Raw genomic sequence first — 23346 nt, forward strand, 5'->3', positions numbered from 1 at the left:
GCGGAGTTTTACAAACTCATACTCTGTCAGTGAAACACAGAAATATAATATGCTGAGTGTGCAGACGAGCTCTGACTCCTACAACACGGGTGCTAAAACAGTGCTGTCAGGCATGTATAAATATGCACACACACACAAACACATTCTTAGAGTTAATGCGGGGACAGCTGCGATAAGGGAGCGTGCGTTTGTGCAGATTTGCCAGCCACTTAATCCCTGTCAGCTGGAAAACAGAAAACACAGATGCAAAAATGAGAGCCTAAGAGCTCATTGATGATTTTTGCAGGAGCCTTATCTCACCGGGCTTTGTTTTGGATGCAGACAGTTTATCAGCAGCAAACATTCAGGAAGAGGAGTGAGGCAGAGAGAAAACAGCCTTGGTCAGCCTCCAGGGAGCTGCTCTGAGTGGATCCAGACGGTGCTTCTGCAAAGTGTGGAAACTATTTCTATTCTTCTCCCATTTCTCCCCCACATATACAGTTCATTAAGTGCCTCTCACCCTAACTGCCCCCCCCTTCCAGTCCCATTTCTCAAATTACCCTCCCTGCTTCTCACCTTAGGTCACCTCAGACTTTACCTCTTTACCTCGATTCAACTCTGACGTGACAGTTTTGGGGGTGGTGGGGTGGGGTTGGTACAGACAGGAGGAAGAGGGGCAAGGAAGGAAAGAGGAAGTGGCTAGAAGGTGATGTTGAGCGAGGGGAGAAGAAAAAAACGGAGGGGAATGAGCAAAGAAACCAGGGAGCAAGGGTGGGTTGAAGACAGAAACTGGGACAGTAGAGCTAAAAAAAAAGTCCAGCAAATGTGGAGAGAATAATTTATCTGTTTTGGGGTTTTTTTTTAAGAAAGGGAAGAAAAACAGGATTCAGATCTGGAGAAAGTCTCAGGAAACTGCCTGCCAGGATTTGAACCAGGGACTTTCTTGCTGTGGGGCAACAGGGTGAATCACCACTCCCCCTGTTGGTTGTTTATCACACAGACATCAACACTGTACACCAGTGCTGGGATCATTCTGACGTGTTTTCCTCATCTCCTGCTTGATGGCTGCCTCGACACACTCCACTGTCACTCCTGTAAACCTGGGCAAGATGAAATCAAATCAATCTTTAATTGTACAGCGCTTTTCATACAAAATAAAAAATGCAACACAAAGCGCTTTACATAAAACATAAAACTTAATAATGCCCCCCCCGCCCCCCCTACGCACACACACACACACACACACACACACACACACACACACACACACACACATACACACACACACACACACACACACACATACAGACAGGCGCAAGCACACTGCAGTTCACACAAGTATATTGCGATGTAATGAACGAATGGATGGATGGATGTTGGTGCTTATCATGTTGATATTGACTCTCACAGAAGCATATGTTGCTCCAATTTTGTCCGACAGACATAAGATAAATGAATAAACAAAACAAAATCCTCATGGCATACTTCACTTTTTCAGATTTGAAAAGCAAGATGAGTTGTTTAAAGGAAAACCTGTAAACAGATACAATACGAAACAATGAATACAAAGCACTCTCAACTGATCAAACGTAATGTTGAGACTTGTGTCCATGTAACTTGTAATACTAAAAACTCCCTTTCTTTTTTTTGCCTCATAGACTAACTTGTGTTTGTACTAAATCTATCCTCTTCTCATTTTCTTCCTCCACTCTTTTAAAGACAGGCTCTGGGCTTAAAAAACAATTCATCCTCATCAGTTGAGGGAATCCTGCAAAGAGCTGGGCAGTGATTTCCGCAGAGTGTTGATGACTTGATGCCGAAACGGGGTCATTGAGCACACCTACTTTCTATAACCCACCAGAATGCTGCCTGTTGAAATGCTGGGAGTTTCGGCCGGCTCCTGTTCCCCAGCTGACTGAGGTCGCTGAGAAGGTGCTGGTGCACTGGCTGTGTTTGTTGATGGGCACTAGATACCCTCTTCTGCGCGACACAACAGTGACTTTGTCCCAAGTCAGTAGATTTATTCTCATCCTTGCCTCACTCTTACTTTAGTTCAGTTCAGCTTTATCTACATTGCACCAGATCACGACAAATGTCATCTCAAAGCACCTCAAAAACTAGTTCAACTCATTCCAAAGTGGTCCGATAAATACCAAACCAATAAAATAACAATAATTATAATTGCTTCGCTGAGGAAACCAGCAGATTGTCTACGATACAATCCCCCATCTCAGCGAGCACCAGGCGGCTGCGGTTCTGCCTGAAACCTCAGGGGTGGTGCATCATGGGGGGTACCCCAGCAGCCCGAAACCTCAGGCAGAACCAGACTCAGGAAGGGTGGCCATCTGCCTCGGCTGGTTGGGGGTTGAATGGACAGGAAGGAGGAAAGAACAACAACAATAGCTCAGCAACACCTGCTGGGAAGAAGGAACACAGGTTAACAACAACAATAGTGTCATTAAGAGTAGAAGAGAGCAGAGTGAGAAGGGGTGCATCATGGGGGGTGCCCCAGCAGAACCCGAATTATGGCAGCATGACTAAAGGATGTTTCAGGGCACCGGAGCCATCTCTAACTATAAACTCTATCAAAAAGGAAGCTTTTAAGATGTCTGGACCCATCATCCGCTGGCGTCTGCATCCCAGCTCTCGGTCATAACTCCATCTGCAAATAACCAGATGTCCCAAGTCATGATAATAAAATAGTGTTGAAGGGGACTGTAAACAATTATGTTGTGCAGTTATTTTCTCATAATCATATACGATTATCAAACACTGAAAACTCTACTGCGCGTTAGTCGTCCTCAATAGAGTAAACTACAGGAAGCGGTTACTGTTATGGGAAGGTATTTGAAGCCATTTATTTATTTACTGTATTTTCAGTTTGTTCAGAAACATTTTTCTTTTGCACTCAATTGCCAGGGATACTTTTCTGCATACAACTTTGTGACCAGCTTTTATTTGTTTTTTGATCATCTGAAAGCACTAAATATAGACACCTAATGTTGGTTGTTAAATGTTTTGTCTATATGTATAATAATGTATTTTGCAGACTGATTTCTCAAAAGCCACTTGAGCTTTTATGGCTACTTAGCAGAATCCAGAAATGTTCTGTTTCTGTAGATTTGTTTTCCTGACATGAAAACATTTTCTATGTTTTCATGAAACTGTTAATAGGGGCAGGCTTGACAGTGCCCTCCAATTTCCTAACTTAGCTGTCCATCTGTTGTTGTTTTTGTACGGACGTGACATAATGCACAGACTGTTGGACACTGAAATTTTAAGCTGTATTGTTTGTTGTATTTTCAGAGCAACAGCAAGTCCATCAGATTTGCCTTTTTTCAGGTAAAGTACTTACAAAAAATCCAATTTTCTTCGTGTTTTCTTTTCTAAACATTACAGTTTGGGGTGTATAGGTTGACATTTATGTTTAAATTGCTGAATATGTATATATTGAAAATTATTTATTTTGAAGGTAATCTTTTAGGCTAAACAACCTAACTTTGTTTTGTTGGCTCAGCACAATTCATTCATATACTATACTATTTTAAAAAGTAGTTGTAACTACCCTACTGTCAAAGTTTGGTTATTCAGTTCCTGTTTTATTTTGAAACCCGTGTCTTTGTGTTTCAGTTCTAGTTTGACTTTCCCATCTGCCCTGTTCGTCCCTCATAGTGCTATGTCAGGTTTTTGTAAAGTTTGGATTCATGTTTTAGCTCTGGTTTTGCAATCCTGCTAAATTAAAGCATTTTATTTAGGTGTAAATTATTTCCATAATTTTATTACCTTCCGGGAACAAGTTTTTATTTTGAGTGTACAAGTTCTGAAGAAGAAGTACGGATGTGGAGAAAGTTTGTCAACAACATTTTATGTTTGCAGTACAGAGAAAATATATATTCCAGGCTGAAATCTCACTCTCTTTTGTCACTTAATCCCCGGGGGATTAATATTGATGAAATAAAGAAGTACGCGAATTCAATATACAAGAATATTTCAATTTGTGTTGATGATAAAGTATAATATGTGAGGCCAATTGGGATTTCCCAATTGGGACTACGCTACCAGGCTGAACAAGCTGGTGAAGAAGGCCAGCTCTGTGGTGGGGACCGGGATGGACAGCTTGGAGGTGGTGGCTGAACAGAGGATGGGGAAAAAACTGGCGGCCATGTTGGCCAATCCCTCCCATCCACTGCACATGGAGCTGACGGGGATGAGGAACAAATTCAGCGACAGATTTGTCCTCCCCCTTCAGACCACAAAGAGATTTGGACAGTCTTTTATTCCAGCTGCACTCCGACTCTACAACCAGGCTCTGCAGGCACAGGGAGACCTGGGGTCCGTTTCACAAAGCAGGTTCAACAAACTCTGAGTCTAATCCTGAACTCTTAGTTGATCTACTCTGAGATCGGAAACTCTGAGTTTTCGGTTCCAGAACAGCGGATTTGAGTTAATTTACTCAACTCTAAGTAGTTTCGCCTGGAGTTAAGCGCGTGCGCCACAACTATCAAAAGCCAGTATCTATAGAGCCCTGATACAACGATTCACCATGGCAACCGGCGACAACAACGGCAAAAGATCCACATACTTTTTCTTTTTTTTTTTAAACTTTATTTAACATTTCAATTTACAAAATCCCTTTGAGGAAACATTGCATCTGAAGATCCACATACTTCACGCCGTGTCCTTTTTCACCCGAATGGAATTAGAGATTTTAATGCGCACATACGGCGAATTTGAACATGTTTTTCGAAAAAAGAGTAACACGGCAGCACAGAATATAATATAAAATTAATTTAACAGATCTCTACATCATTCACCTGCAATCCTGTGGAACCCCTTGATGGCTTGGACAGGTTTATGTAGGCTTGCCACCCGTCCCTTGAAATACGGAATTGTTCCGTAATTGGGAATTAAAAGTTTCGTTCCGTATTGAACCAATACAGACACATATGCTCTTATTTATTCATGTAATAATATACAGCTAGAGGTCGGAAAATTTTAATATATTGCAAAACTTCATTCATAGTAAATTCAACTTAAGGTGAAACAAATATTATTTCCCACTACATGCAAAGTGAGATATTTCAACCCTTTATTTGTTATAATTTTGATGATTAGCCTATGGCTCATAGTTTATGAAAACCCCAAATAAAAAATCTCAAAAAATTAGAATATATTATGAATTCATTAAACAATTCAATCATCAAAATTATAACAAATAAAGGATTAACATATATTGCTTTGCCTGTAATGAGACTATGTAATGTATTACGCGGTCTGATAACCATCTCCCGACGAATATTTAATTCTCTGCGCATTAATTCTGCACCTTCATCAATTGTGTCTTCATCAAAAGGACATGCCATGTTCGTGACAATGGACTTCTAATATATATATATATATATATATATATATATATATATATATATATATATATATATATATATATATATATATACTGACTCTGTTTTTAATGACAGACGGCAGAACTTCACCAAACTCGCCTGCTGACTGAATGAATGAGGAAATCAAATGTGCGTGGGGCTCTGAAAGAGGCGGAGACGCAGAGAAACTCCAGGTTCATTGACATAAACCTGGCCCCGACCAGGTTAGGTTCAGAGCGTCTGTTAATACGGTAACTGACCGAGAGCTTAAGTTACCTCTCTTTGTGAAACAGGCTAGAGTTTCCCTCATTTCAGGGTTCTGTTTGTCTTCATCTTTTTGAATGAAGCTGTTTGGCAACTGATTTTCCCCAGCGGGGACAATAAAGGTTTCAATCAATCAATCAATCAATGGCTTGACTGTCATGAAAACCCAGCACTGACATTTCACTGACATCAACAGATTAATGTTTTTGCAGTCTCCCATATTCCACAGTCGCCATCGTAAAAAGAATCGTGGTGGATTCTGAACTGCTGTAATACGCCTGGCCTTCAAATGCAGCCTTGAAAGGGTGCAGCCACTGAACTGGGACACGGGTACAGACTCCCAACCAGTCAGAATTACATCTGCTTCAGCACTCAGACAATTGATCGTTGGTGAAAAGGGAGCTTGATTAGTTCATAGTTATAACTGTCCTAAGATATATTTTCAAAGTTCAGTTTGTTAATGAAGACCAACGTACCACAACCTTAATGCCAGTAAACCATAACTGTACTGTTACAGTTGAGCGCCAACCTGGAACAAGGACGCTACAACAGAACAGTAACAGTAATGACCTTCACAACTTGCAAGTGCTGCACGCATATGCAAAATGATTCTCTTTTATTTATGCTAGAATTCTTTAATCTCTGATTTCATTAATCAGCAAAATGAGCCGTAGGCAGACCTTTGCAGCGATGGGGAGGAGAAGGGCTGAATATTTCAGGCTTAACTGAGGGTTATTTGAGGCTTAACCTACCTAATATTTAACAAGAATTTTACTTAAGGGCAAAGCTGAAAGTCATTTAAAGTTTAGTTAAAGAAGAGAGGTCAATGATTTAACAAAAAAGAGTTGTCAGGAGTGTGAGCTCCCTGGGAGGTGGGAAGGGTGAGTGTGTGCCACTGATTGGAGACAGCAAGAGCACTGTGTTTCCCAATATGTCCCTAAAGGAGCATATTCTGGATAACAGCATCTATGTACAAGGATTTTATATACAGGTGAACATCAGAGTTTAGACAGACCAACAGAAGCAGGGCAGTGCACGTTAAAAAGGAGCATCTTGGCACCCAAGATGGTGAACTGTAAACTATAAACTTTTCTGCCGAGGCTGAATGGGACAGTATCAGCACAGCTGTTGCTAGACGACAAAACAATATTCCATGTCTGATGATATCGGGAGAGTTCATCCATACCTACTGTCCATAAACTAAATTACCTCATATTAAACTTAATTTTAAAACTAGTCTCTTTTCCTATATGTGTTTGAAAGTCATTCACACTTTAACAATATTATTTCCCCTTGGGGGATAAATGAATTAAAGTTTTTAATAACATTATCAAATTACACATTACATTTTCACCACAAATCTCATTTATTCAGCTGTTAAAAATTGTAATAATAAAGTTTTTAATTCATTTCAGTAGGCCTACTCAGTTTTTCATTTGGTGCTTTCAGTGCTTTTTATCTCCTTGTGTGTCATATGATCAAATGTCAAGTGACATAATGTTTTTTTTGTCACGGTAACCTAACATCAAAGGACATGACGACATCACAGGGGCTCCCTAGGTTATGAAGTGGAATTAACATGACTCGTCTTAAGCTGGGCATACACTGTGCAATATTTTAAATCGTTTGATTCAGCCCCATCTCAAACTGCACGACTATATCGCTGAGTTCAAAAGTTCGCAGCCCACGAGTAATGGTCTCACACTGTATGTCCCGATGCTCTGATGCGACCCTTCTGCTCACACTATACGTTCATAATACTCACGTTGGACTTCTGTGTACCGGAACTGCAATGTCAAAAAGAAGTAGAAGAAGAGGAGGAACCCCGAAGTGGGGTCTTTCATAATTTTTAATAATACAATGAAAAAAAAAATCCTTCAATTAATAGCCGGGTCACAAACTGATATTTTATTAATAGAAGCCCCGGCTACTATTTGAGGAAATACGGTATTCTTATTCTACAGCACAAAAGCTTCCACCACAACCAGTTTCAGACTCTTAAATGACCAATAACATCATATAATTAAAAGCTGCAAGCAGCGATGAACAGGCCCTTGCGCGTGCAATTTTCACCAATAAAGGTCAAGGACTCAAAACTAAGTCTGATGACACCACACATGACTCTTTATGTCAAACCATTAAAAAAAAATGGCAGAAAATATGATCTATCAAATATAAACCAATCAGAAGTAGGGGCGGGGCTAATTCATGCCAATGAAGGTCAAGTACTCAAAACCGACTCAGATGACACCACCCATGACTCTCTATGTCAAGCCATTCAAAAGTTATGGCAGAAAATAGGGACTATCAAATATCGATCAATCAGAAGTAGGGGCCAGATTAATTTGCACCAATTATGTTCAAGGACTCAAAACCGAGTCCGATGACACCACCCATGTCTCTTTATGTCAAACCATTCAAAAGTTATGGCAGAAAATAGGAACTATAAAATATTGACGAATCAGAAGAAGGGGCGGGGCTAATTTGCACCAATTATGGTCAAGGAATCAAAACCGAGTCTGATGACACCACTCACGACTCTGTATGTCATACCATTCAAAAGTTATGGCAGAAAATAGGATCTATCAAATATAGACCAATCAGAAGTAGGGGCGGGGCTAATTCATGCCAATGAAGGTCAAGTACTCAAAACCGAGTCAGATGAAACCACCCACGAGTCTTTATGTCAAACCATTCAAAAGTTATGCCAGAAATAGGAACTATCAAATATTGACCAATCAGATGAAGGGGGGGTGCGCTTTTTGGCATCTATCGTCACCACGGTAACGCTTTTTTTGTTTTTTTTTTAAATATTTTTATCCCCGATTTTTTCCCATCACCCAGTGCTCCTACCTAAGTAACAGTCAGGGTATTGCTCCCCTCTACCAACCCCGGGAGGGCCCTGCACTGAGCTCAGGTCTCCTCCTTAACCTGAGGAGTGAGCAGGCCGCATCTTTTCACCAGACACGGTGGGGCTTCTCTGGCCAAACGTAGCGCGTGAAAGGATCACGTTATTCCGGCCAGATTATCCCCACCCCATCTGTTGCCCCGGTTGGCCAGAGGGGGCATGTATAGCCCAGGACTGTGTGCATGTTTTTGTGAGGGTAACTTACATTAGCTACCCAAGGGAACACGGGGAGAACATGAAAACTCCACACAGAAAGGCCCTTTCGCCAACCCCACCCAGGGTGTGGGCGCTGAAGTCATGGGGTAACTAACACGCACTTCAGTGCCCACAGCGTCCCCGGCGGGAATCGAACACAGGCCCTTCTTGCTGTGAGACGGCTGCACTACCTGCTGCGCCACCGTGCCCCTGCCACGGTAACGCTTTTGACTAAGAAAAGTAAGAAAAGCCCATCGTCGCAGGATCGAGACGCACATTTTGATGTATAACACACCTGGGTGCATGTTACGGTTCGGGCGAAGAAACGGCCAAAGAAATGGCATAAATTCAAAATGGCCCACTTCCTGTTCGGTTTCGGCCATGGCGCCAAGAGACTTTTCTTTAAGTTGCGACATGATACAGGTGTGTACCGATTTTCGTGCATGTAAGTCAAACCGTATTGTGGGACTTGAGGCACAAAGTTTTCTAGGGGGCGCTGTTGAGCCATTAGGCCACGCCCATTAATGCAAACCATTAAATATCAAATTTTTCGCCAGGCCTGGCTTGTGTGCAAAATTTGGTGACTTTTGGGGCACGTTTAGGGGGGCAAAAAGGCCCTCATATCGTCGGAAAAAAATAAAAACGAGAAAAAATACAATAGGGCCTTCACACTGTCAGTGCTCGGGCCCTAATTATGCCTATAATGAATAGGGATGGGAATTGATAAGATTTTTTCGATTCCGATTCCATTTTCGATTCTGCTTAACGATTCGATTCTTTATCGATTCTCTTATCGATTCTCATTTGGAAAAAAGGAGAAGAAACAATTTTAGTATCAACTTTGTTTTAATAAAACAAAGTTGATACTAAAATTGTTTCTTTGTTTCAATTTCTTTGTTTCTCTGATCTTTTTTGTTCAAAGATATAAAACTTTTATATGTTTGAACAAAAAAAATATAAGTGAGGTCTTAAGATGCCCCCAGCCTTGGGCTCCTCGATGGTGGCCAGGGGGTCCCCACAAAATGATTTGTAATATACAGTAAAATATGTATTTAATATAAAATAATAATAATAAAATAAATATTCTTCTGTAGAAATTAACTAAAAACAACAAATTATTTTGTAGCAATTACACAAGAATGTCCAGTAACATGTTCAACACAACAAACTTAGTCACTATTGGTGACATTCATCTATTCTGGCCTGATACTCTTCCCTGCCTTGATGAAAGGAGAATCTAGCGGTAGATGCTCTTTAAAGGTGACCTATTATGGCATTTAATGTATATTTTAAACAGGCCTTGAATGTCTTAAAAACAATATAAAGCTTGTTTTTTCTACATAAATCATAAATCCAGCCTGTGGGCCATGTCTATAGTTTTACCGCTTCTAACCTCTTTTTCTGCGCCTCATTTTTAGGGAAGGGGGGGTATGATAATGAGCCTCTGTGCTGATTGGCTCCCTGAATGACGTGTAGGAGGGGAGGAGCATAAACCTGCTCCGCCAGAGCAGCCCAAGCCTGTAAATTATCACAACACTGAATTTTCACAAATGGAAACTTTATTGTTAAAAAAATAAAATATGAGTTGTATATTAATAACATTTATGCACTATTTAAGCCGGATCTACCCGGCGGATGCTGAACGCTGGCCCCGGAGCCACGCCGGGGCGCCCGGGAGCAGCGCTGCTGGGGCAGCGCGCATCACTGCGGATTTAACGGGGGAATCTCACCGGTTCCGACCGGCCGGGACCGCAGGAACCGGCCTGGACTGGTAGCAGGGACTCCCGGGGACCGACCAGCGGAATTTCAGCCGGATCTGCCCGGCCGATGCTGTGCGGCGGGCGCCGCAACTCCACGGCGGGCGCACAGATCGGCTCCGGAGCGCATCCGCGGCGCATCGCCCGTTACCGGGGATCAAACCGACAGATTTGCCTGAAAATCTCGGAGGGTGAAGCTGGTCCAGCCTGGGACAGACCCCCGAGGACCCAGCTCCCAAACCACCCGGGAACCTGGATGATTTAACCCGGATCCGCTCCGCCGCGGCGCCGCGTCCGACTGGCTGAAGGAAGCGCCGCTCCAGCAGCGGAGAGAGCTGGTTGTGGGCGTGGTTTCAGCAGCGGAGGCTGAACCTTTGGAAATCTGCTCCCGTCGTGACGTCACGACGGGAGCAGATTCTAATCGGCTCAAAAAAAACCACGTGACACTGGGAGACTCTGTCCGGCGGGGTCAGACACCTTGCAGAAATTCATGGTATTTTGTCTCCCCTGTGCTGGCAGGGTGAGGGGAGACCACTTTATATATGTTTAAACAAGAAAAAACCTGTTTTTCATAATAGGTCCCCTTTAACTTCTCCATAGATGAGCTGACGAGCTGCAGCTGTCAGGAGCTCCACTGTCCGCCGGAGCGCCCGGCACGTCCGCGTGTCCGAGAGCGCAGCTCTTCTAAAGCATGAATTATGGTTCCGCGTTAAATCGACGCAGAGCCTACGGCGTAGGGTACGCGGGGAGTGCGCCGTACGGTGCGTGTAGCCGCGTACCCTACGCCGTAGGCTCTGCGTTGGTGTAACGCGGAAGCATAAATCAGCCTTAATGCACGACCGGCTGACTCCGCGCTCCCAACGCATCAGCCGGCCGAGTCCTAACAGTTTCTCCCCTTTGTTGAAATGTCCACATTGCAAGAATTGGCGCCCTGTTGTCATCCTTTTTGGTAAAATTTAACCAAACTTTGGAGCGTTTATGCCGCTTTGTCCCCGTGTTTTCCTGCTGGGCGCGAATGTGCACGTTGCGCAACGTGCGTGGTGACGTCATTCGCGCCCACTGGAATCGATAAGGGAATCTTTTGCGAAAAAGGCAAACGATTCCAAGGAATTGAAACACTGGGAACCGGTTCTCAACAAGAACCGGTTCTCGATTCCCATCCCTAATAATGATGGTGTATTAATATGGGATTTCATGGGTTCATAGGTAGACGATATGAAAGGTTTTCAGGACCTTCTCCGAATGTCTGTGGAGGAGTTCTCCATGTTTTGACGTGACTTCAGAAATTGCGCATGCTCTCTGCGAAAGGATGAGACAAATCGGGTCCAAAAAGTCCAAGAGCTGGAAACTGTTGTGAAGAAAGAAAGACAGCTTAGACTAGCCAGTGAAAATGAGCTCAGCCAATGCAAAAGCTTTATTGCTGATTTGCAACAGTCCGACAAAACATCCTTAAGTGCTCAGTGATGAAGTGAAAACAGAGCTGCAAGAACAGAGCAGTTATATTCAGGACCTGGCCGCCAAACTGAGAGCTCAAGAAGAGCTGACGAAGAGTTTTGAGAGAAAGGTAGTCGAGGTCCCAGACAAAGTACTGCAACTTGTAACTGTTTCAAAAATCCATGCCGTCACAAACCTACGTCACTGGAAATGTCTCCACACCAAAGGACCACGTGGATCAGGAAAGTTGTCAGCACAACAGGAAACGTCAGAGCCTGATGAGGTCCTTGAGGTGATGAGGACCAGTGAAACAAAATTGGCCCCCAAACCAGAAGAAGTCTCTCAACAAGAAACAAAACAGAAGGAAAAAGAAAAGGAGAAAGGAGAAAGGAGAAAGAATTGCCTGCAACCAACAACCAATGTAACGTCATCAACAAATCTGCTCAACGTCAGGAAGTTATTTCAACAGAGGATTTATTTATACCAGACATGTTGACCGTGAACACAGAAGTGTTCGACTTGACGGGGATAAAAGAGAAAGAAATTAACTGCAAACCAGATTATGTTCATTACTGCAAAGCAAAAAAGAAGCGCAGATGCAGGAAAAAGACAAAGGACAAAGAGGAACTCTCCTTTACTAACAAGGGATTGATATGCAGTGGGTGTGTTCCATGGGGTTTGCTGAGTGACATGGCTGCGCTCTGTACAAAGGAAAAAAGGCTTCAAACAGTGGCGTCAATTCAGTCAAAGCTAAGGTATGGCAAGGTTACGAGTCACAGAACTTAACTACAGTGTCAATCAACATGCCCAGCAAATACTAATCACAGAAGTCTGCTATGTAGCTTATCTGTGTGGTCAAGAAAATTTAAACTTTTTCAAATGCAGTCTCACTCACATCCTGCTAACGTAACTATGAGCACTACACTTTAACAACGTGTAGATCAATTCAGTCAATGCGCCTTTACGCAATACACATCCGTTTTCGGCACCATGGACAGCAAAAGCAGAGTTGGAGAGCAGAAATAGCGTATCTGACAAACGCAATTTAACTCATACTCATAGTCGCCCAAAACGCAAGGCATAGTAAATTGAAAGCTGTTCTTGAACCGTTTGAAGTAGATCGATGGTTCTGGTACCTTTTGAAAGGTAACACTCTGAAGTTATTCCCCCAACTGTCAGAATCACTGTAACTACTACTATAATTCAGTAATGTCAGTTTCAACACACTGAAATAGTTTTTATTTCAGCCAGAAATTAGTTTTGTAATCAGATGTCTGCAGATGAGTGAATCTGTGACTTATTATCTGGAAAACACATTGAGACCACAGCCTGAACCCTTATCTAGTGCAATTTCAAATTTGATAACAATACCACAAAAAAATTAGTATTTTACACATGTTTTTGTAAGACTATGTCTTACAAAGACTTTTATTATTATTATTAGACATTAGATTATGTCTCATGGGCATAACTCTTGAATCTTTCAACATACAATCATAATTTCAGTCTCTAATGAAAGCTGACACTTCGGTGTATCCTATCAATAAATTAACTTTTACACCATATTCTAGTTGAATTATTGAAATAAGTTAACTTTTACACCAAATTCTAGTTGAATTATTGAAATAAGTTAACTTTTACACCATATTCTTCACCTGAAGCAATATTCTACACCTTGGCTGATGTGGACATACAGAGCATAGGAGGCTATTTCAGCTGCTATGGTTGGCTGTCTGTACAGTCATGCAAGTTCAATACTATTAAAGAACACGTTTTTTCATATAAAATAAACATATTTTTATGCAGTTAAGAAGTTTTGGGGCTTTTTCTTGGCTCCTGCGCTGCTGAAATCGGGGCGTCCTTTATTTCTATTTCTGAAAGGTGGCAACCATAGGTGCAAAATATGCCATGAGCATCCCAATCTGGCCGATAAAAACTGTAACTTACTTATACTGACTCTACAGACTAACACGCACCATAATTTGTTAATTCATCTTTATAAGTGAATAAATATTGTTTTGCCTATAACTTATTCCTGCATCCCTCTTTTATTGATCCGGCGAGACGGGTCACCGCGTTTTTGGAGCCCCAAGTCACATATCCAGGGGCTCCTCTGAGCACCAGACCAAAATAATTATGTGCAGCCCTGTTTATGAGGCTTCATCGGTAAGTTGCGTCATCTGCGCAAATCTTTGTTTGTTTGTTTGTAGTGTCGATATGTACCAGCTGCTATGATTATATCCTGAAATTGTTTATATTGCAGGAATCACAAGAATCTTAGCTTTCTAAGCAAGATTTGTAAGGTTTGTACAAGATTTGTAAGACTTGTAAATGACCTAGTTAAATTTAGGACTGAGTGTGCAACGAATATGGACTGGACTGGACAGAGCGGCAACAGGTTTTGCTATATCTCTCATGTTATCCTTTAAATCTTAATGATGCACTCCTTCACTTGGACTGAGATCTTCTTGGACTTTATTTTGGTAGCTCCAGTCACACAGTTGTAAAATCCCCACTCCAATATCAACTCAAGACTTTTATCTGAGTGACCCTTGACCAAATATTTCTGGACCTACCTTTACAAAATGAATTGAAGTTAATGTAATATCCTGATAAAGAAAGCTGTACAAAAGTGTACGTGTGTGTGGGTGTGGCTCCTGTCGTCTCATACCCTTTCATTTTCACACACTCAGCAGCCCTTGTGTCTGTCTGTCTGAAGGTCTGTCTGTCTAGCTGGAAAAAAATAAGGACTGTTTCTACAGGGACATGTTTCTATGACAACAGCAACCCCATCCTCATTCCCTCTTCTTCTGTTAAGGCTCCTGCTTCAATAATGCACCCCCCGTGCAGAAAGCCCAAACCACCTCCCATTTCCACAATCCACATCGTCTGTCATCTCACCCCATTTACACCGCACAAGCCCCATCGTCTCCCTTTTTGTTTCACATTCTATCTTCACGTCGTTGTTTCAATCCTCAGGAGAGGAAAGTGGATGAAAGAGGTAAAGGGGAGCCAACCCTGACAAGAGCCTCCTTTTGTTGGACTGCTGAAAGTAATGAGAGAGTCCGCGAGCAACCAGAGGTGGATGGAAGAGGGGAGTGGATATATGGATGGATGGAAAGATGGAGGAAGCAATGGGAGGAGGATATAATCCTCCGCACACCACTGTTGCAATGACCCTATTTTCTGATACTCTGAATAGCCAGGAAAAAGGTTGGTTTTGTGCCAGAAATCACAGACACACAACCACAGTGAGAGATGGCAGTGCAGCCGTAGCTGCGGGGCATACATCTGGTGGAACCGTGGGCCAGTGGACACGTGTTGGTGAAGGGAAGATGAATCAGGTCGCAACAGCGCTTAATGATCTCCGAGGGAATCGATTGGGGGGGCAATATCCTTCATGTCCGTGCCATTAACCCGGGGATTGAATGGATGTGTGCGTGTCTGTGTGTGTGAGCATGTGTCTAAGGGGGCTTCTCCTACTTATCTTTGGACTCAGGTGTGAGACCCCACTTCCCCACCCATCACACACAGGGAACCATGGGATTTCCCACCCCCTTTGCCAGATGATGAAAGCAGATAGAGAGAAAGTGGGCCACCCAAACAACGGTTGCTGCTGACTACCATTATATATGGTTGTATTTTTTTCTTTCTGTCTTTGTGAAAAAGAAAAAAAAAAACACAGACATATGTATTCACATGCACAGTTATTTAAAAACGCCAGGAGGGGTATCCTGTTTTTGTTATGTACTCAACTGGAGAGAACTCAAAAGGGGGGCGGGGGGCAAATAAACCAAATAAGACTAGTCGTTGGCATTGGAAACCACTTTCCACAAAGTTGTGAAAATTCAGTTGTTTTTTTTTTTTAAGAAGCTTCTTTTGATGGTCAGCTTTTGCCAGTACGGTTCCCATCTGTCTACATCACATGCATCCAAAGATAGCAGTGTCTTCCAAGAAACAACAGAATGGGAGAGATACAGAATGGGCTGCTTATGTGTGTGCATGAGGAATATGTTAAATATATGTGCCTGTTCTCACTCCTTTGTAACGTACGCAGCACTTCATTAACCTGTTGGGAGGCAGGCAGCCAAAATGTTCAGATGTGTTCTCTGTTGACATCCCTCCCCACCTATCGCCAAATTTTCATCTGAGACAGTACGCAGTGAAAGGGGGGCTTTATTATAAGCCTCTACCAACCTAAATCCAAGTCTTCTGAATTGTCAAGTGGGAGAGGTATCTGGTGCACATTTGTGCCTTTTCAGAGGAATGCCGTGTTCCCATGCCAGTGTGGTGTAAGAAGGATGTAGCTATAAATATACTTGTACGCATTTGTTGTATGCAATTTATCAGAAATGGAGAATGTGAACAATGTTTCAGAGTAGGAATGCATATGAGATATTTTTCTCAAAAGCATTTCTGACTGAAAAATAAACAAGTCTATATAATGGTGATAATAAAAATATCACAACAAGCTAATAATGTATGCGGAAACATAAGTACAATGCGGTGATCTGGACCCCCAGGCACTAAGCTGTTTTGCCTATTTACCAATCCAGTCTTGTATTTTCACATTCCTGCATGCCAGACAGGTTCCTGTTTGTCCTTGTATCTGTGTGACATTAATATACACACATATGCAGGAGTATGTATTTGTATAGTGTGTGAATATTTTCTGTCTTTAATTCTTTTGAATACAGCCCTCCGATGCGGTGTTTGGTGTACATTCCTGACAAGTCCTGCAGGCACCTGTGTGCATGTTTGTGTTTCAGTAAGTGTTTGTTTCTAGTAGGTCACTGAAGGTGCAGATGGGTCATGCTGCTGTTTGAATCAGGCCTCGTCTGTGCTGCTGTCCATGCAATAGCCATATTTACAGGACTGTCTCAGAAAATTAGAATATTGTGATAAAGTTCTTTATTTTCTGTAAAGCAATTAAAAAAACAAAAATGTCATACATTCTGGATTAATTACAAATCAACTGAAATATTGCAAGCCTTTTATTATTTTAATATTGCCGATTATGGCTCACAGTTTAAGATTAAGATTCCCAGAATATTGGAATTTTTTGAGATAGGATATTTGAGTTTACTTAAACTGTAAGCCATGATCAGTATCCGGACACCCTGAAATCCTGACACCTGACCAACCTTTTGGTTTGAGACTTTGCAGTAATCAAGTACAAAGTGAGAAGGGTTTACATGTCCTGTGTGTGCGGCTGGCTCCAATATTTTGCAAGCATCCTGCTATTCACACATATCTCACTCTTTGCATACACTCGCAGTGACAGAAGTAAACAGTTTTACATGTGTTAAACAGCTGTTCGCATAACTGCCAGTGACTTGGCATCTATAAAAACTTCAAAAGAGCAAACACACTTGATGTAAGCATGGCAAATCTGCCAACTGTGAGTTTTCTAGTTAAATTCTGGGATGTTTGTGGAAAGGAAGTGGCTGTTTTTTAGCAGTTTTGTTGCAGAAGCTGCTGGCCAATCAGAAACCGCCAAACAACAGCACCAGGGTGCCAAGGTTGAGGAAAGCAGAGCATGCTGGGAGGAAATGAGGGCCATTGTGGCATGGATGTTCTGGCAGGGTGGAGAGTTGTTGGAGCTCCATACCGACCTTGTCCCCTGCTGAGGAATGCAGGTTAGGGATTAGGGCTGATGGATGGCGATGGAGGCGGGTGGAGGAGCCCTGCTGCGGCGGAGAAAGGGAGGACAGAGGAAACAGCTGGGACAAGCACAGTGGAGGTGGAGGAGGAAAGCAAACCATGCCAGCATTTTGTTCAAACTTCCTGGAGATGCAAACACAAACAAACATGAACGGACAGCTCAAGGGTGAGCACGGGAGGGAGAAGAGGTGAGGTGGAGAGACAATGTGGGATCTGATCGAGGAGAGACAAAAAAGGAGATACAAATATGTAATATATTCTATATCTTTTTTTTTTTTTTAGATGAGATCCAAAGATGATGTGAGCTGAGACCCAAAGATGATGTAAGCTAAAAGAACCAGCAAATACATCTGGAGTCTGCAGCTCTCACAGATCAAGGGACCGTTCAAATTACTCTACAAAAATCAAAAGACAGTAATAAAAACACATAATAACATCTGTGATTCACCATACACTGTTCACCATACACTAGGAAAGTACATCCTCCTCGCAAAGAATGTACTTGAATGAAATCAGCTACAGATTTTAGACGCAGCTGACACGACATGAGGGGGGGGGGCTGTACTTCCTCAAATTGTGACAGGGTGATAACAAAAATTCCTGAAGCTCCAAAGCACATGTGTGGAACTTGGCTCCTGCCCATGTTCAAGCCTGTCTTATCCCTTGCCAGTGGTGCAGGACGATCTCAGTGGCGGTGGCTCAGCAGATAAGATATTCTTGGTCATTACTCCCCACGAACCGGTCCATCAAACACTGATTACAGAAAAATAAGGGCCAAATACTGTATATATTGTGTTTATATAGACAGTACTGCGTTACTGTTTTTGTGAATGAAACAAACTATTTATTGTGCCTGGACAAGCTTATACGGTGCAACATGAGTGCAGACTATCGAGTGGTGGCATGTTGGTGGCATGACTGGTTCAATACCACAGAGATACAGTACTGAAAGTCTGTTTTCACAGCTTTGTTAATAGAGGCAGGTATTAGCAAGTGGTGTTAGCCCCTCAACTTTGCTTCATCATGCTTCATTGTGTGAACTTGGGGTGAGGAAAAGAGAGTGGAATAAATCATTTGAATCAGAGTTTGGGGATTTCACATCCAAACACAACAAAAAAGTTACTTTTTTAATTAATAAAGTTTAGCATGCCTTTTTTCATTAGGCAGAAAAGAGGTCTGTGGCAGGGTGGAGGAGCTGCAGCCACACAGGCTGATTAGGGCACAGGTGGGCCCAATCAGCCTCTCCACCCTGCCAGCCTTCATAAGGCAGGAAGGCTGGCAGCTGGACAGCAGCAAAGGGGCCGATGGAGCTGCTGCTGAGGAGCTGTGTGTGCTTCGGCACTGTGTGTGGTGTTGGTGATCTGGTTTAATAAAGGGTCTGCACGAAACTCTGTGTCTCTCCATCCTTCGGGCGGGCCCCCGTAGCATCCACCCTGCTACATCTGGCGCCCAACGTGGGGCCGAAAAATGGACGAGAGAGGCATGGAGCAGGCCCTGGACGCGCTCGCCCGGGCCATGGCGGGCATGGCGGCCGCCTTCCGGGACCAGGGCGAGCGGCAGCTGGCCGCCATAGAAGCCCTGGTGGCCGCGGGGCGACCCACCCCTGCACCCCGTCTGAGGGCCGCCGCAGCAACGCGGGAGGAGCTGGCGGCGCCGCAGCTGAGAGGCCGGGAGGCAGAAGCTGCGGGCCGCCAAGCGACGGCTCCCGAGGCGGCGGGACCCGCGGAGCGACCCATCCCTGCACCCCGTCTGAGGTTTGCCGCGCTGCAGCCGACCGGCGGTGAGGCAGTCGCCGTGGGCCGCCAGGAGGCGGAGGCGGAGACGGAGGCGGAGGCGGAGACGGAGGCGGAGGCGGAGTTGGCGGGGGAGGCGGCTTCTGAGGCGCAGCCGCCAGCGACGGCGGGTCCCGCGGAGACGGGGCCGGACCTGCGGCCAGAGCAGAGTGTGGGGGAAGAGGCGGTCCTGGAGGCGGACCAGCAGCCCGCGGAGGGCCGCGTCATGGAAGAGGGGGTGGTCCTGGACGCACCACGGCCACGGCCGCGGATGCCGTCTGGCCCGATGCCACCATGGGCCCGGTCCCGAGAGCGGCTTTCTCGGCGGTCGGCCCGACGTCGAGGGCGGCCCCCCGACCGTTCCCGCTGGTCGGCCCGACGCCGAGGGCGGCCTCCCGACCGGTCTCATCATCCGTCCAAACCAGGAAGGCCCGGGGGCGCAGACAGTGATTCTGGGCTTCCTCTCCCGCTCCGAGGGGGGCGGGGGGGGAGTAGGCTCGGCCGGACAGACCCCGGCACGAGTTTGGCGTTGGGGGTGTGTGGCAGGGTGGAGGAGCTGCAGCCACTCAGGCTGATTAGGGCACAGGTGGGCCCAATCAGCCTCTCCACCCTGCCAGCCTTCATAAGGCAGAGCTGGACAGCAGCAAAGGGGCCGATGGAGCTGCTGCTGAGGAGCTGTGTGTGCTTCGGCACTGTGTGTGGTGTTGGTGAACTGGTTTAATAAAGGGTCTGCACGAAACTCTGTGTCTCTCCATCCTTCGGGCGGGCCCCCGTAGCATCCACCCTGCTACAAGGTCCCTCCCAGAGAATATGAAGATTTACTTTGCAACAGTGTGCCGGTGGGAATGTGAAAGCTAAATTTCATCATGTTTCTTCCCTTCTTTTTTTCCCTTTTCCATACATATGAACGAGGCTACATATCACTTGATTAACTCTCACTCTCTCTCTCTCTCTCTCTCTCTCTCTCCCCCATTCTCAGACCTATATTGGTTCACTTGCACAGATTAAACCGACATCATGTCAACAGGGTTAGGCCTCATGCTTTTCAGAAATTTAACCATTAGCCACCGGCTGAATACCAGTGACTCATGCCCAGCCTCCCTCTATCACTCCCTTCCTCTCTGGAAGGGCAGACTGATCAGGCTAATACCAAGACTCATCAATTGGCTGCCTTGAATTCATCCCCGAAGATAAATACAGGCTTAGCAGGTCTCTGCACACCCATGAAAATATGCATAAATACTTACAGCTTTTAACAGTGCTGGATAGAGTAAGAGTAAGAAAGAGATCCAGATATAGAGAGAAAAAAAGACCTCCGTCTGTGCTTTTCTTTTCTTTCTACCATCATCTTTTAAAACTCATGTTATGAATTAGTTTCATAAAAGAATGAGGATCAGGCTTGAATAGCTATACACTGAAAATAGTCTTCCTTCTGGCTGTTTGGTTAAGAATGGTAATATATAACTAGCATCTCCTCTACCCGTGTTAGTGTATGCTAATTTTTCTCAGGAACAAACATAAATGGTGGAGCACAAAGGAAGAATGGGGTTAGATTATGTCAACTTTTGTGGCTTTTATGCTCTTGAAATTGGGTTACTGTGCTCCATATTCATGCCAAGGCAGAGAGAGGGACCCCCTGCTGCATAACCTTACATCAGTGTTAAAATCCTCCCCTGCAGGCCTGTAAAAGTGTTGGAGAAATAATCTCACCAGCTGCACATATTCTGACTGAGATTCAAGGCATGCTACAACCCTCAAGCAGATGTGAATTTAAAATAAATATTTTAGTAACAGCAGTAGCCCAGTGGTCAGGGCCTCCACATATAAAAAGGATGATATGTCAGACATTGGCCTCCTAAAGCCACGGAAAATAGCAGAAGACTTCAATATAAATAATCACCACTTTTGGCAATGTGCTTTGTTACGGTGCCAGATCGGTAATGTACTTAGATGACGACATGATGTCAAAAGAGTGCAACTGTGTGGGAGAGAAAAGTACAGGGGAAACAATACAGTTAGTATGACCTTAAATGTCAAAGGTAATAGCTGATAACAGAGCAACACAAATATAAGCCAAACATCTGTTACAGAAAAAAAAGGTTGAAGGTTGTTAATTATTTTGGCTAAGTTAACCAAAGCTAGCCAAAATGCTAACCCACAGAGTTCAGCTCAAATCTACTCAGAGGTCCACAAAGAAAGATATTTATTAGGAGATGAAAGGTATAACAGACAATGAAAAGGGTTGGAGAAATGGCTCTATCAGAGAGGGGCTTTCAATCTTAAACACTTCTGTTTGCTAGAGGAACTAGTTAAGATGCTAATGTTCCGAGAAACTGACTTATGATGAGACCCAGTCCTCAAACGCAGACGATCAAATAGCTGTTGAGGGCCAGTTCCACAGGGACCAGAACTTAACCATTTCTACCTTTCAACTCCATACAAAAAATGTTGGTAGATCCTAAACTGTTTTTTTCTTTCATTGTGTCAAAATAATTGTAAAAACTATGTGCGTGGGACACGTAGATTTCAGCTATCCCAAGATGTGTTTTGTATTTCATTTCCTAAACCCAGAAAAGAAAGATAGAGCTATTTTGGAATAACTGAACATCCAGAAGATCAGCAAGGATGTTTAAATGTATTCTTTGTAAACCAAAGCAACAATCCTTTCCACTCTGCTAATCTGAAGTTATTTGATCACAATTATGCAGGCGACATCGCCCCCCCCCCCCTATTTTAGAAACAATTAAAACAACATTCCATTGGTCCTGAGTGTTTGGCACATTTATGTTTATAATCTATAATCAAAATGAATGTATCAACAAAAGGGTCCGTCACAGTTTGACAATTTAGCCAGCTTTTGCTGACTCAAGGAAAATTTGGCGACCACACTGGCATACATCATATAGGTTTTGCATAAGTGCATAAGAGCCCAATGAAGCAAGGTGGCATAGGTTGTAGTACAACAAGGTCCATTTTGTGCATGCACACAATTTCTTGATTTATGCCAGAGTACGGCTCATACATGAGTGCGGTACCCACTCAGTTATGTGATCGTTATCATTCGTTCACACACACCGCCTCAAGACTATGAGAATAGGTACTCCTTGTCCTCCAACATCAGCATCACCTTGTCGTAAGGACATCATGGTCCTTTTGAGGGGCCGGGACACTGCCGGCAGAAAAAGCAGTCGTACTGAAAGTCGGCTCCCATCTGCCCGAGGTGGTCAAAAAAATACTCCCGAACACACCAACCCAAAGGCGACCAGAAGGTACGTTCTGCACGTGCACGAGGCGTAATACGTCCCCATAACAGCAGGGGGCGCTAATCTGTGATGTCACTCAAAATTAAAAGAAAAGAACAACCAGAAATGATGGATCGCTCTAGTGTACAGTTCTAATAATGAAAATTTTATACAATCAAACACAATCCAAATCCAAACCAATGCAATAATAAAGTGTAGTTTAGCATCTGTGCCATCGCTGTATTAAAGGAGCTTGAGGCTCCTTTTAAGAAATGAGACTCTCTAGCGCCACCCTTCACCATGACGGCCGTTGGGGGTACTGCAACCAACAGTGAAGCCGGCACGGGAGAACGGGGAGAACGGGCATGCAGCGTCATGTGACGTCACATCCGCAGGACAGCGCAGGAAATTTGGGCCAGAATTGCAGCACATTTTGCAGCACACAGCCTGTTCATGGCAACGGAGAGATACACTAGAGGGCTCATTCTTTTGGGTTTGGAAACGCTTCATCTGACATTATTACTAGAAAACTTAAAACGTATACGAATTATTTTCATAAATTCTGCCTCAATCCGGCCTCAAGCTCCTTTAAGGAGTATGTTTACCATTACCATTCGGTGGCTATAACTCCACCAATCAGATTCGTCATAGAGGCCGATTGCTAGTGGCCGATTCTACATGTCGCATCATCTGAAATGAACGCAGATGCTGATGGATGACTGCATGGGATACACCAACCCCCGAGTCACA

The sequence above is a fragment of the Cololabis saira genome, chromosome 15, assembly GCF_033807715.1.
Source record: "Cololabis saira isolate AMF1-May2022 chromosome 15, fColSai1.1, whole genome shotgun sequence".
In the NCBI taxonomy this organism is placed as follows: Eukaryota; Metazoa; Chordata; class Actinopteri; order Beloniformes; family Belonidae; genus Cololabis; species Cololabis saira.